Source organism: Lactuca sativa, chromosome 8 (assembly GCF_002870075.4).
Source record: "Lactuca sativa cultivar Salinas chromosome 8, Lsat_Salinas_v11, whole genome shotgun sequence".
NCBI classification, from domain to species: Eukaryota; Viridiplantae; Streptophyta; class Magnoliopsida; order Asterales; family Asteraceae; genus Lactuca; species Lactuca sativa.
In genome coordinates, this window is record NC_056630.2 from 24,844,128 (window position 1) to 24,856,489 (window position 12,362).

At 27.4% G+C, this 12,362-nt stretch overlaps 1 long non-coding RNA gene across 1 annotated transcript; it reads left to right on the top strand.

Moving 5' to 3' along the window:
- Window positions 1–793: 793 nt before the first annotated feature.
- On the top strand, window positions 794–1,658 carry LOC111888968 (uncharacterized). The gene is made up of 2 exons (XR_002849377.3): window positions 794–1,306; window positions 1,494–1,658. It is a non-coding gene; the product is annotated as an uncharacterized LOC111888968 (long non-coding RNA).
- The last annotated feature ends 10,704 nt before the right edge of the window (window positions 1,659–12,362 follow it).

Here is a 12,362-nt window from a genome sequence, read left to right on the forward strand (position 1 = left end):
CTCATTAATCGGTTCCAGGTTTTTCAAGTCCGAGTCCACCCGGGCCGGGTTTGGATCCACTTTCATCCATATGTTGAACCATTTTCTTAAGAGTGAATTTGGTAGTATTTTGTGAAAATGTTGAGTAAAATAAAAAAAAAATGGTTTTTATACCCTCCCAACCGTACCGGCCTTTGGCCCATGATATTTTGGCAGCTCATGACATTTTTTCATAGTCAAGGCTAGGTTTTTGCAGTCACACAAAGCAAAATGACGTTGTTTTGCCACAAAAAGAAAATCTCAGTAAGTCAGATTTTTACAGATAGTTGACTGTAAAAATAATGATTATTTAGATCGTTTTTCATTGTTATAGCTATTTTATAATAATTTATAAAAATAATATATACTATTACTATCATTTACAAAAATAAAATAAATAACGATCATATTTACTAGGCCGCCCTTGCGCATGTGACTATCTCCAACTTGTTATCCATTCCTAGTCAATCAAATATAAACCCCACCAATTACCAAATACCACTATTTCCAATTCTTCATATCTTCCTTTTGTCTTAAAAATATGGTTGGGAGAAAAACGAGACAAAAGGATGGGCCCATAAAACTTAACCAATGCAAACCCACCTCACTTATGACAAAAAAAAACAAGGTCTTTTGTTAGTTTTGTACATGTTCACACCTCATTGAATCCCATGACCAACATGACTGCACTTTCGAACAAAATCTAAAGTGTTTATAAATAATGGGTATGGATTCCAAGGTCACATCACATTCTTGTGAACATAAAGAACTGAATTTCAAACTTATTTATGACAGCTGTGTTAACTTTACAAGTTTACTAGCTAATTTGGAAGATACAAGTGTGTGTTGTTATGACCAATACATCTATCAATGGACAATGGTCCCACTTTAGTCTCAAAGCAATCCTAGTCAAGATTTGAAATCTCTCTCTCTCTCTCTCTCTCTCTCTCTCTCTCTCTCTCTCTCTCTCTCTCTCTCTCTCTCTCTCTCTCTCTCTCTCTCCCAAATATTATATATATAGACACACATAACAACCCTTTTAGCTACAATAAGATTGTTCATTTCTCAAAATCTTGAAGTAGAAAATGGAGGGTAAAGGGAAGAGTGGAGAGAAGAAAGAGAAAAACATGATTCCACCAAGAAGGGGTCAAATTAAAGAGAAGATTTTTGAAGAATTGGGAGAGAAGATTCTCAACATGACATTTGGTGGGGGAGGAGATGCAAAAAAGAATCAAGTCTTTCCATCTTCAAAAGATTATATTTTTGACCCTCCAACAAAGAGATGAAGGTAAGTAATTAACATTATATATATGTTTGTTATTTTGATTATGTAACAAGAAACGAAACTTCATTGAAAGTTGAGATGATACGCATAAACATGGAATGAGAAGATGAATGATTATTTTCCTGTTTTATCTTTTTTATTTCATAAGGATTTTCAACTGATATATTCATGCTTATTTGTATTTTTGTAGCATGGATCGATGGTGGAATCATTGAACAAGCTCTTGCAAATAATGGCTTTGGAGAGAGATGGATGTAATCTAATTGATGTATGTGTTGCATTGAGAAGTTTAAGATAAGATAGAAGTTCATATGTATTGATTATAATGTTAAAATAATTAATTTAATTTTGTTAATGGTTTGGATTTTTTTTTTCCATTTTAGAAAATACCATTTGCATTTGATATTTTCGGTTTCCTTGCGCCAGAAGCTGTGGAGCTACTCAATAGAGTCAAACGGGTCATGCATTGTAATGTTATGACTCCAAGATCTATAAATGTTGTTTTTAAAAAAATTAGTTTTGTCATCCAAAAAAAAGATTGCGTCACAGCTTGTTGCTCGTTTACCCATTACGTCTATGTAATTTTCAAGTAAAATAGTACATGTTGAAAAATTTATATTACAAGGTTATAGTCCGATCACAAGGTCCTTTCATCATGATAAAATTATATAAAAGGATTTTCAAAAGCTCCGTTTGCACTTTACATCATTTTCTTTATTTATAGACATGGGGATTGGGGAAGTTGAATGTGGGGACCTTGAGGGCAAATGTGTCATTAGGTTCAAATAACCAAATTCTTTATCATTGTTGGAATGGTGACCATTGACATCCTAAAAATATAATTATTCTCATCGATGACTAGATTGGTCATAATCAAGAGTGAACCTCTTTATAAGTTCTTTCTTTTTAACTGGATAATCTAATTAGAGCTGGAAAGATTAATTAAATCCGAACCCAACTCAAAATTAGTAGGTTGGATTGAGATTTTGAACTCATTTTGGATAAATGGGTCAATATGTCTAACCTATTTAATTAAATAGGTTGGGTTGGGTAAATATTGTCAACCCGTTTTCGACTCACCAATCCATTTAATTTTAATATATATTTACTTTAATAATTATTTAAATATACTACGTATTAATTTAAGTATTAATTTATAAATTACAATTTTGTATTATTATTAATGTTTTAAAAATGTAATCCTAAAACTTTATTTATTTTATTTGTTTATTTTTTTTTTTGCATCGACAACACTATTCATTCTTCAAATTAATTTCAAAATTACACATCTTTAATGTTATTTGAACAATTTCTTTGTTTCTATGAATCGGGATTATGTTTTTATTATACTTTCAACTTTAGTTAATTTATCTATTTTTTTAGAGTAAATTACACGAATGGTCCCTATGGTTTAGGGTAATTTGCGCTTTTGGTCCCTAACTTATTTTTTTAACTCGGAAGGTCCCTACTATTTGTTTTTGTTATGCGTTTGGTCCTTGTCTTACCTAAAACGACTATTTTTCCCTTGATTTTTTTAATTTATTTAAATAAACACACCTCCAACCCCACCCCCTCACCTTATCTTACATACCTCACCATTTTCTCTATTTAAATAATAGTATTTTTAGGTAAGACAGTGACCAAGCATGTAACAAAAATAAATAGTAGGGACCAAGCGCGTAACAAAAACAAACAGTAGAGACATTCCGAGTTAAAAAAATAAATTAGGGACCAAACGCATAAATTACCCTAAACCATAGGGACCATTCGTGTAATTTACTTTTTTATTTTATTTTAAATAAGTTAACCCATGTTCAACTCATTTATTTAATAGGTTGGATTGAGACTTACATAAACGGGCTTACCTGGTGACAACCTATTTATCTGAAATGTTGGGTTGGATTGAAAATATCTACCTATTTAAGTAAAAAGGTTGGGTTGGGTTGAAATCTTCAACCCAATTAATAAATGAGTTGAACCCGAACCCAACCCAGGCCGACCCATTGCCAGCTCTAAATTTAATTTATTCATAAATATACACATATTTTCATTTATATCCACGACAGAACTTGAACCTTCGACCTTAAAAAGGAAAAGCAACACCTAATACTGATAGAATAAAATCTCTTTGGTCTTTTTCACCACTAATTGATGTCAATATTCTTTCAAATACGTATGGATTCATAATAATACATATTTTCACACATAATTATAAATATATACTTATAACCATAAGGGTCTGGATCCGGTATGAATCTTAAAAAACGGTATTAATAGTACAATTCTCAACTACCCATTTTGTTAAGGGTAAGAACGTCAAACGTTGTCTTTGTATGTGATGCAATCACGTGCAACGCATGTCCGTTAAACGTAATATGATATCGAGAATATAATCACGTGCGACGAATGTTCATGAAACGTTATTTAAGTGAGCCTTTTATTATTTTTTTTTTCATTTTTTAGATAAAACTAAACTTGAATTTTAGCTTTTTATGTTTTTTTAATTATTTTTTTTTATTTTTTGATTAATATTGATTTTTTAAATGTTTTTAATACATCTTTTAAGTTTTTTTTTGTATTTTTTTTTTAACTTTTGATTTTTTATTGAACTTTAGGTTGATTCAAGTTTTTGAAGTTTAACGATCATAAAGGTTTTGAATCATAAGAAGTTAAGCATTATAATATTTTTGGATCATAGCATTTTAATCTTATCATTTTGGATCATATCATTTTTTAATCATATGACTTTGGATCAAAATATATTTAACAAAATGAAATTTTTGCCAATAACAAATTTTGGATTATCATATTTTTTAAATCATTTAATTTTGAATCATAAAAGCCACGATTACATACCACAACATATTTGGATCATAGTAATTTTATATTATAGCAAATTAAGGATCACAAAACATGTTAAATTATAACTTTTTTGAATAATAAATATTTTACATCATCATATTTTTCATAATATCATTTTCAATATTATTTTTAGCAACGTATAATCTTTTCACGTAAAACTTGACAAATTTTCATGGATGGTCCTTAAGTGTTTCCATTTGTCCATAAAATAGTCTCTAAGAAACGTTGTTTGCATTAATGGTCCCTACAGAGTAAATCTTGCACACAAATGGTTATTACCGTGGATATCCGCTAGATGGATCCATTAAATTGATTTTTTTATGGAAGGACCATTTTTGCCATTTTATAAAACTTAGATAAGGACTATTTGTGAAATTTTACATAATGGTCATTTACGAAATTTTAAATAAATCTATTAAATCTTGTATTAATTACCATAAATCAAATAAAAGAGTAAAACAATAAAACATAGCAATATAATATTTATATAAATAAAAAATTTTAACTTATAAATTTTAATCATCATGCAAATATATTTTATTAATATATAAATAATTTTTGTTATCTAGACCTTATATGTAGCATTCAAACTAAAATACTTCATTAAATATTGTCGTTTTCTATTTGTTATCTAAAAAAATTGAAATATAAAAACAACATTTTATTACTTTTTAATTTTTACATGATGTAACTTTTAAGATTTATCTTTATTTATTTTATACAAATATATTTATTTTTATAAAAAAATATGATGTGTTATTATAAAAAAATGTTATTAAATATGTTATTATAGAAATAATAGCATGTTGCTTTTTTATTTAAAAAAGATATGTAAACAGTTTTGAGATATAGATAAAAATATATTTCGATTGTGATTTCATAATATAAGTACGGTAAATTTTATATTGGTTCGATATACAATTTTGGTATTTAATTTTAAAAAAATATCAAGTTTTGAATATATTCCTTAATAAGACATATACTTTTCAACGCAAAATTAAAAAACATCCGTTAGTTAATAATTAGCTACGCTGTTGCAAATGCTAAGATAGTTAACCATATGAATAATACGACATTAATTATGTGTAATTTTTTATTGATATAAATATTACATTTTCTATGTTTTTTTGTCTTTTTATTTTATTGATGGTGGTTAATACAAGATTTAATAGATGTATGTAAAACTGCACAAATCATCATTGTGTAAAATTTCACAAATGGTCATTTAAAAAGTTTCACAAAATGACAGAAATTGACCTTATCCAGAATTATTTCTACTTAACGGCTTAATCTAACGGATATCCATGGTTAGGATCATTTGTATGCAAAGTATGCTACGTGTGGACCATCCATGCAAAAAAAAGGTTTTATTGGGATTATTTTATGGACAAATGATAACCTGAAGGATCAACTGTGAAATTTTGTCTGAAAACTTGGATTCCTTTATACGTAGGTACCCTTAACAACAACAACAACAACAATATATATATATATATATATATATATATATATATATATATATATATATATATATATATATATATATATATATATAATCGCGAGTAATTATCAATACTAATTTTAGAAAACAAATAGTTTTGTTTTTAGATAACGAATCTGTTTGTAACGAATTTTAATACTTGCTCTTATGAACCGTCTAGCATCATGAATATGATTATTATTTAAAATTGTATCTTGATTAGTAGGTTTATAAGAATCTTTAAGATTTTGCTCAGAGTTATTTATAGATTCTTGGATTTGCTGTATTTTTAAAAGAATATTTCTATTAGCAATACAATTCATCAAGATTTTGTTAGACATAATTAAATGATTTAAGCATGAATTTGATTAATTTGATTATTAAAAACGAGCACTATTTTAACAAAAATTTCAAATCTTGTAGAATTAATAGTTAGAATAACTCGAAATGAAATTATCATAAAGAAATAAAAACAATACAACGATAAAATATTTTAAATAGTACCTTCTTGAATTAACTTGAATTACAATCAGTACATACTTCTGGAGAAAGAATTATTTGAAAATCTAAAGACTTTGAACATCTACTAGTAGAAAGAGAGACTCTTGGAGATTTTTTAGACATGGGATGAACATTTTTTAGAGAATGAATTTTTTCTTGTGTCTTCAACTAAAGGATAGTCTCTATTTATAATCATCTTGGAGTCTTCAAAGTCTTGAAATCATCTAGTGATATTTTTGCCGTAAGAACCCATGGCCAATCAATAGAAATAATTACTTGTAAGTGGTTGTTCTTGAAAGTGGTTGTCATTCATCTTTTGAAACAATTGTCGTTTGTAATCAATGACCATCTTCTTTTGATAAAGCAAGCCATTATAGAGCATCTTCTAAAGTTTTTTGTCTTCACATCATCATTGATTATAGATTTGATAATAATTTTGATAATAATTGTTTATACATAAATACATGAATACATACATAGTATATATGCATTTGTATTTGAAAAACGAAATTTTGATAATAGAAGAAACGAAATATCCTACATTTAAGGTATTACATCAAATTTATGGATAATGATTTCTTATTCTTCATAAGGATCATCAAAAGGGTCTTGAGCGTCTTCAAATAAATCATTATTTATAGATTTTGGAGAATCGTCAGAAACTGATGGAGTTTGGCGAATTTCTTGAAGTAATTTTTGAAGTTCTTCAAGGGAAGAGGTAGCAGCATCTTTAATTCTTGCAATTAGATCCACATCACTTTTGGGAAGACTGTTGATAAAAGTGGCTTCAACTTCTGGTTTTTAAATATATATTTCTTGATAATGTTTAATTACTTCTTGTTCACTGGCTTGAGAAATCTTCATTTTATCTCACCATTTTGAGCGAAATTGGCAATTAAGCCAGGGAGGAGAGGAATCCTTTGCTTCTTGATAATGAAAAGTCCAAGACATTATCCATGGAACTTTAAATATCATGGTGAATTGTAACATGTATTCAAATTTTGGAATTTGTTGAATAAACAAATCTTTAAATTTGAGATATCCAGCGTAAATTTCTTTTGGTAAACAATTTGGAAGAATTCTCATATATTTGTACCAATTGATAAACCATCTTGGATATTCACAATTGAAGTTCAAATCAAAGAAGATAAACCATGAGTGTGAATAATTCCGAATAAAGAATGTCTTAGTCCAGGCGTCTTGATAATCATAGTAAGAAAATCTGGGATAAGCAGGATAACTTATAAGAGGTTTTTCAGAGTGAAGGTTTGGAACCCAACTTTCTGGAGAAATGATTTTGATAATATGAGCTTTGCTAAAATCAATGTTTCCCTCTTTTGAATTAGAACGATGAACAAAATTGACTGAACCAGATTCTTGCAGAATAGCTTGATAATATTCTCGGGTTTTATATGAATCAACATAAAAGGTTTTCCCTTCTCCAAAGAGATGATTTGTGAGAATATGAAAACCTTGGTGTAACTTATGGATTTGAAAATCTTCAAGAATTTGAACTCTTAGGAAATTTGGATTAAGAACATAAGGAGTTTTTGTAGAAGGGCTAGGAGTAACAGATTTTTGAGTTTGAGGAGTGATTGGTCTTGCAAAAGGGCTTATTGTGTCGGTTGAAGTAACTTTTGGAGTAACAAGTTTTGACTGAAGGATATTAGAATAAAGTTGTGAATTCTTAGAAGTAGGAGTTAAAGGAGAAAAACGATTTTGATTTTGAAATGGAACTAGCTTTTGAGAGACTGGAACAAGATTTTGAGAGACTGGCTTCTTGTCATCATGTTTGGAAGAGGACGACGAACTCATTTTCCGTGCAAAAATTCTTGAGAAAGAAAGTCAGGAAGCGAATTATTTTCTCCCTTTATAAATTCTATTTCGAAATCAAAGTTACCTAAGAGGGCTTGCCAACGAGCAAAAATTTGCTTGAAAATAATATTTTTTATATCTTTTTCTAAAATAGTTTTTGCAGATTGACAATCTATTCTTAATAAAAAAACTTTTCATAAATAAATCATCTTCAAATTTCTTAATACATAAAACAATGCTTAAAAATTCCTTTTTGACAGTTGAATAATTTTTTTGTGTATCATTCCATGCACCAGAGTAATATCGAACCAATTGCTCTTCAGTTGAGTTAACAAAATTTTGTTTTAAAATTCCTCCGAATCCAATATCACTAGCATCGGTTTCAACTATGATTTTGGCATCGGGATGAGGTAAAACATGGCAAAGTAGAGACCTTTTGTTTTATATATTTAATTATATCTGTATGTTCTTGAGTCCATCGTTCAGGATTGTCTTTTAATCGATTATAAAGTGGTTTACATATGATCCCTAAATCTTTGAAAAAATCATGGATATAATTTAAGCATCCTAAAAATCTTTGAAGTTGCTTTTTATCTTTAATTTCATCAGAAAATTTAGTAGAAAATTGCAAGCTTCTTGTAATAGGTCTAATAGTGTTTTTGACAATATCATGTCCTAAAAAACGATTTTCATTTTTAAATAAATGCATTTTTGCTGCAGAGACAGCTAAACCATTTTGATAAATTAAATCATGAAATTGATTTAAATGTTTAAAATGTTGATCAATTGATTTTGAAAAAATTAGGACCTCGTCAATATAAGCAATAGCAAAACTACTTATAGGAGTTATGATATCATTCATAATATTTTGGAATTCAGAAGGAGCATTTTTTAATCCAAAAGGTATTACATTCCATTCAAAATGCCCAAAGGGAACATTAAAACCAATTTTTTATTTATCTTCCTCATGAAGTTGTATTTGCCAAAATCCTGATTTCATATCAAACTTTGAAAATATTTTTGAATCATAAAGATTTTTTAGCAAATTTCGTTTATTAGGAATAGGATAACGAATCCATTCTAAAATTTTGTTTAAAGGTTTATAATTGATAACTAATCTTGGTGATCCTCTTTCTAATTCTGCGGCATTCATGACATAAAATGCTGAACAAGACCACGGTGATTTAGAAGGTCGTATGAGTTTTTTATTTATTAAATCCTGAATTTCATTTTTACAATGACTTTCTAATTCATTATTCATGTGAATAGCTCTAGATTTTGAAGGAATATCATTTTCATTAAAAATTTTATATATGGTAGTTTTACAATATGTTGCTTTCTATTCCAAAAGGCATTCGGAATATTAAAACAAACATTTTTTTTTCAAATTTTAATTTTAAACCTGTTATTTTATTTTGAATATTATTATCATTTAATTGATTATTTATTCGAACATTATTTATTTCGTTAATAAGATATTTGGCTTGTTGCGTTTTATAGTTAAGGACATTAATCGTTGAATATAGAGATTCACAAAATTTAAATATAATTTCCTTTCCAAAAACATTGGTTCTTATACCATCGTCATGAACCATAAAAGGATATAGTTTTGTAATGAAAGGTGTTCCTAGAATTAAAGGAGAAGAGAGATCTTTTACTAAAATTAGGTGAGTTTTATAACAGTAATCTTGGTCATTACAAATATGAACATCGGAAACTTTATAATTTACAATTAATTTTGTACCTCCGGCACTAGTAAGTCTAGATGTAGTTTTTTCATAAAATTGTGTAGGAAAAATTCATTCTTGAATACAATTCATATCAGCACCACTATCAATTAAAGCAGTTAGGTTGATTTTAAAATTATCCTTGACTAAAGTAATTTGAGTGTTCTATTTTTGAGAAATTGATTATTTATAAGTTTACCAATAGTTACATTTTTAATTTTATTTTCTTCTTTGTTATTAATTTCTATATTTTTGTTTTTAAAAGTAGAAGGTTTTTCCTTTTCTAAAATTAAAATTTTATTTTTTATTTCTTGTTTTACTATTTTTAATTCTTCTTGAAGTTCTTGCATAGAAATTGGTTTTGCTTCAGTAAATCTTTCGTATATATTTTTTAAATTAAAATTTTCATTATTAGCAGGAGTTATGTTATTAGTTTTATTAAGCATCTGTTTTATTAGCAATTCTTGCATATTTTTATCTTTTATAGAATCAAGAGAGTTTAAAAGATCTTTATCATCTTGTGAAAGAGCATTAATAGAACTACTAGTAATTACATTGATTAAATTATTACAGTGACATTTACCAATACACTCGCAAATATCAGAATCTTCTGAACTTGAAGTAGTATTTTTGAGAATATTTAAATCATTAGTTTGAAAATCAGAAATACTTTCATCGGAATCTGAATCAGTATTTAAAATAATTTTTCTTATTTGTTCTTTCAAATCTTCAGAGACATTTAACTCATTTATTTTTGTCTTAGCATAACAATTACTAGTTGTATGACCATTACGCCCATATTTATGACAAATAATAATATCTTTTGATTTTCTTTTAGATTTTTTATAATTTAGTCTATAAGGTTTTTTAGATTTCGAAGCGTAATCTTTGCCCTTTTTATAATTTTCTGGAAGATTATATTTCTTTTTCCTGAAATATTTTGAAGATCTTTTCTTAAATACTTTAGATTTTGATGTAGACGGGACCATTCAAGGGCTGATAACCATATTGTTGGCAAAAAATTCTCAATTCATTTTTACTGTTAATTCTATCTTTTTTGAGTTTTTCTTTAAACCTAAGATCAGCACAAACTGCTAATCCCTCTTTATTAATATAGTTTATTAAATCTCCATAAGTTAAATTTTGATAAGGGATGGTATTATTAAAATTTTCTCTTAATTTTTGTCTAACTCTTTCTGCAAAGAGTTTTGGAAGGCCAGCAATAAAACGTTCTTTCCAATAAGACTCTTTACAATCAGGTCTTGAAAAAACTTTAACAAGATAATTATCTTTATACCATCTAAAATCAGTAAGTTTTCTGCAATGTAAATTCATTAAAATTTCTGAAGTTTTTTTCTTGAAAAGTAGTAGGATCTCCTATAAAGTTTTTGATAATAGCAAAAATTAAAGTGTTAACCATATCATCTTCAAACGTTTGTATTTGATGATTATTTTCGTGTTTTATAATAGTTTTCTTAGCAGATAAAATATAATCTTTTTCTTCTTGTGAAATATAGAAATCTCACCAGCCTTTAAGACTGCCAGTAAAACCAGAAGTAATAATATTAACAATTTGGAGTTGAGTATTATTATGAGCTTTATAAGCATTAACAGCCATAGTCATTTCTTGTACAATATTCATAATTTGATGTTCAGAATGGCCATCAATATTCCATTCATAAACAGAATTACCATCATATTGAGAACGATCAAATTGAAAATTTCGTTCTTTAAGTTGAACATCTGGAAGAGAGGGTCTATTCCAATAATTTCTTATGGCTGGTTTTGGATTTTTTTTCGAAAGTGCTTTGCTTTGATTGATGAATTTTATTAAGATTTGAAAAGTTATTAGTGAGTTGATTAATATCATCATTTGTATCAAATTGTTGAGCAAGAGTTTCAAAATTTGTTTCACTATTTTCAGATTCTTCATTCGTAAGAGTATTAATATTATTAGTGTTTGAGATATGAAGTTTTGAAAGTCTTTTTTCTAATTCGTTAATTAAATATGTACTTCCTAGATTAAAATTATCATCGATTTGGCAAGGAACAAAACTTAAATTACTAGTGTTTGCCATATCTTGCTTGTTAACGTTTTTATCTTTGAAAATTTTCTCTTCAATTTTAACTAAATGCTCGGTAATACTAGATAAGGTTTCATTTACATAATTATTTTGGTAAATAATTTTTTGAAGACCCTTTTCAGTAGTTAATTGATTTGGGGCTTGAACTAAAGGAGTTGCAATAAACATATCGTTAATAATAATTTCTCCTTTCGGTGGAAAATTAGCAATAATTTATTTATTAGAAATAATATCTTTATATTTTTTCTATAAAATGGGAGTGATAGAATCATTTTTAAATGGGTAATTTATTTTATTTTTAGGGGCATAAATTAATTCAAACCATTGAAAAAAAGGAGAATGAATTTTATTTGATAAAACATAATATTCCCAAAGGCCTAAATGGAGAAATCTTAAGCAGTATGAAAAATTTTCTTCGTGCCAAACTCTTTTTTATTGTTATAATCTTTATAATACTCAATATCTTTTAAGTAATCAAAATCAACTTGATATTCTAAATTCGAGAAATTCATTTTAACAGGTTGTTTTTGTTAGGATTGAAGAAATATGCTTTATCGATTCTAAATTATGACTTCTTGATTTTTCGTATT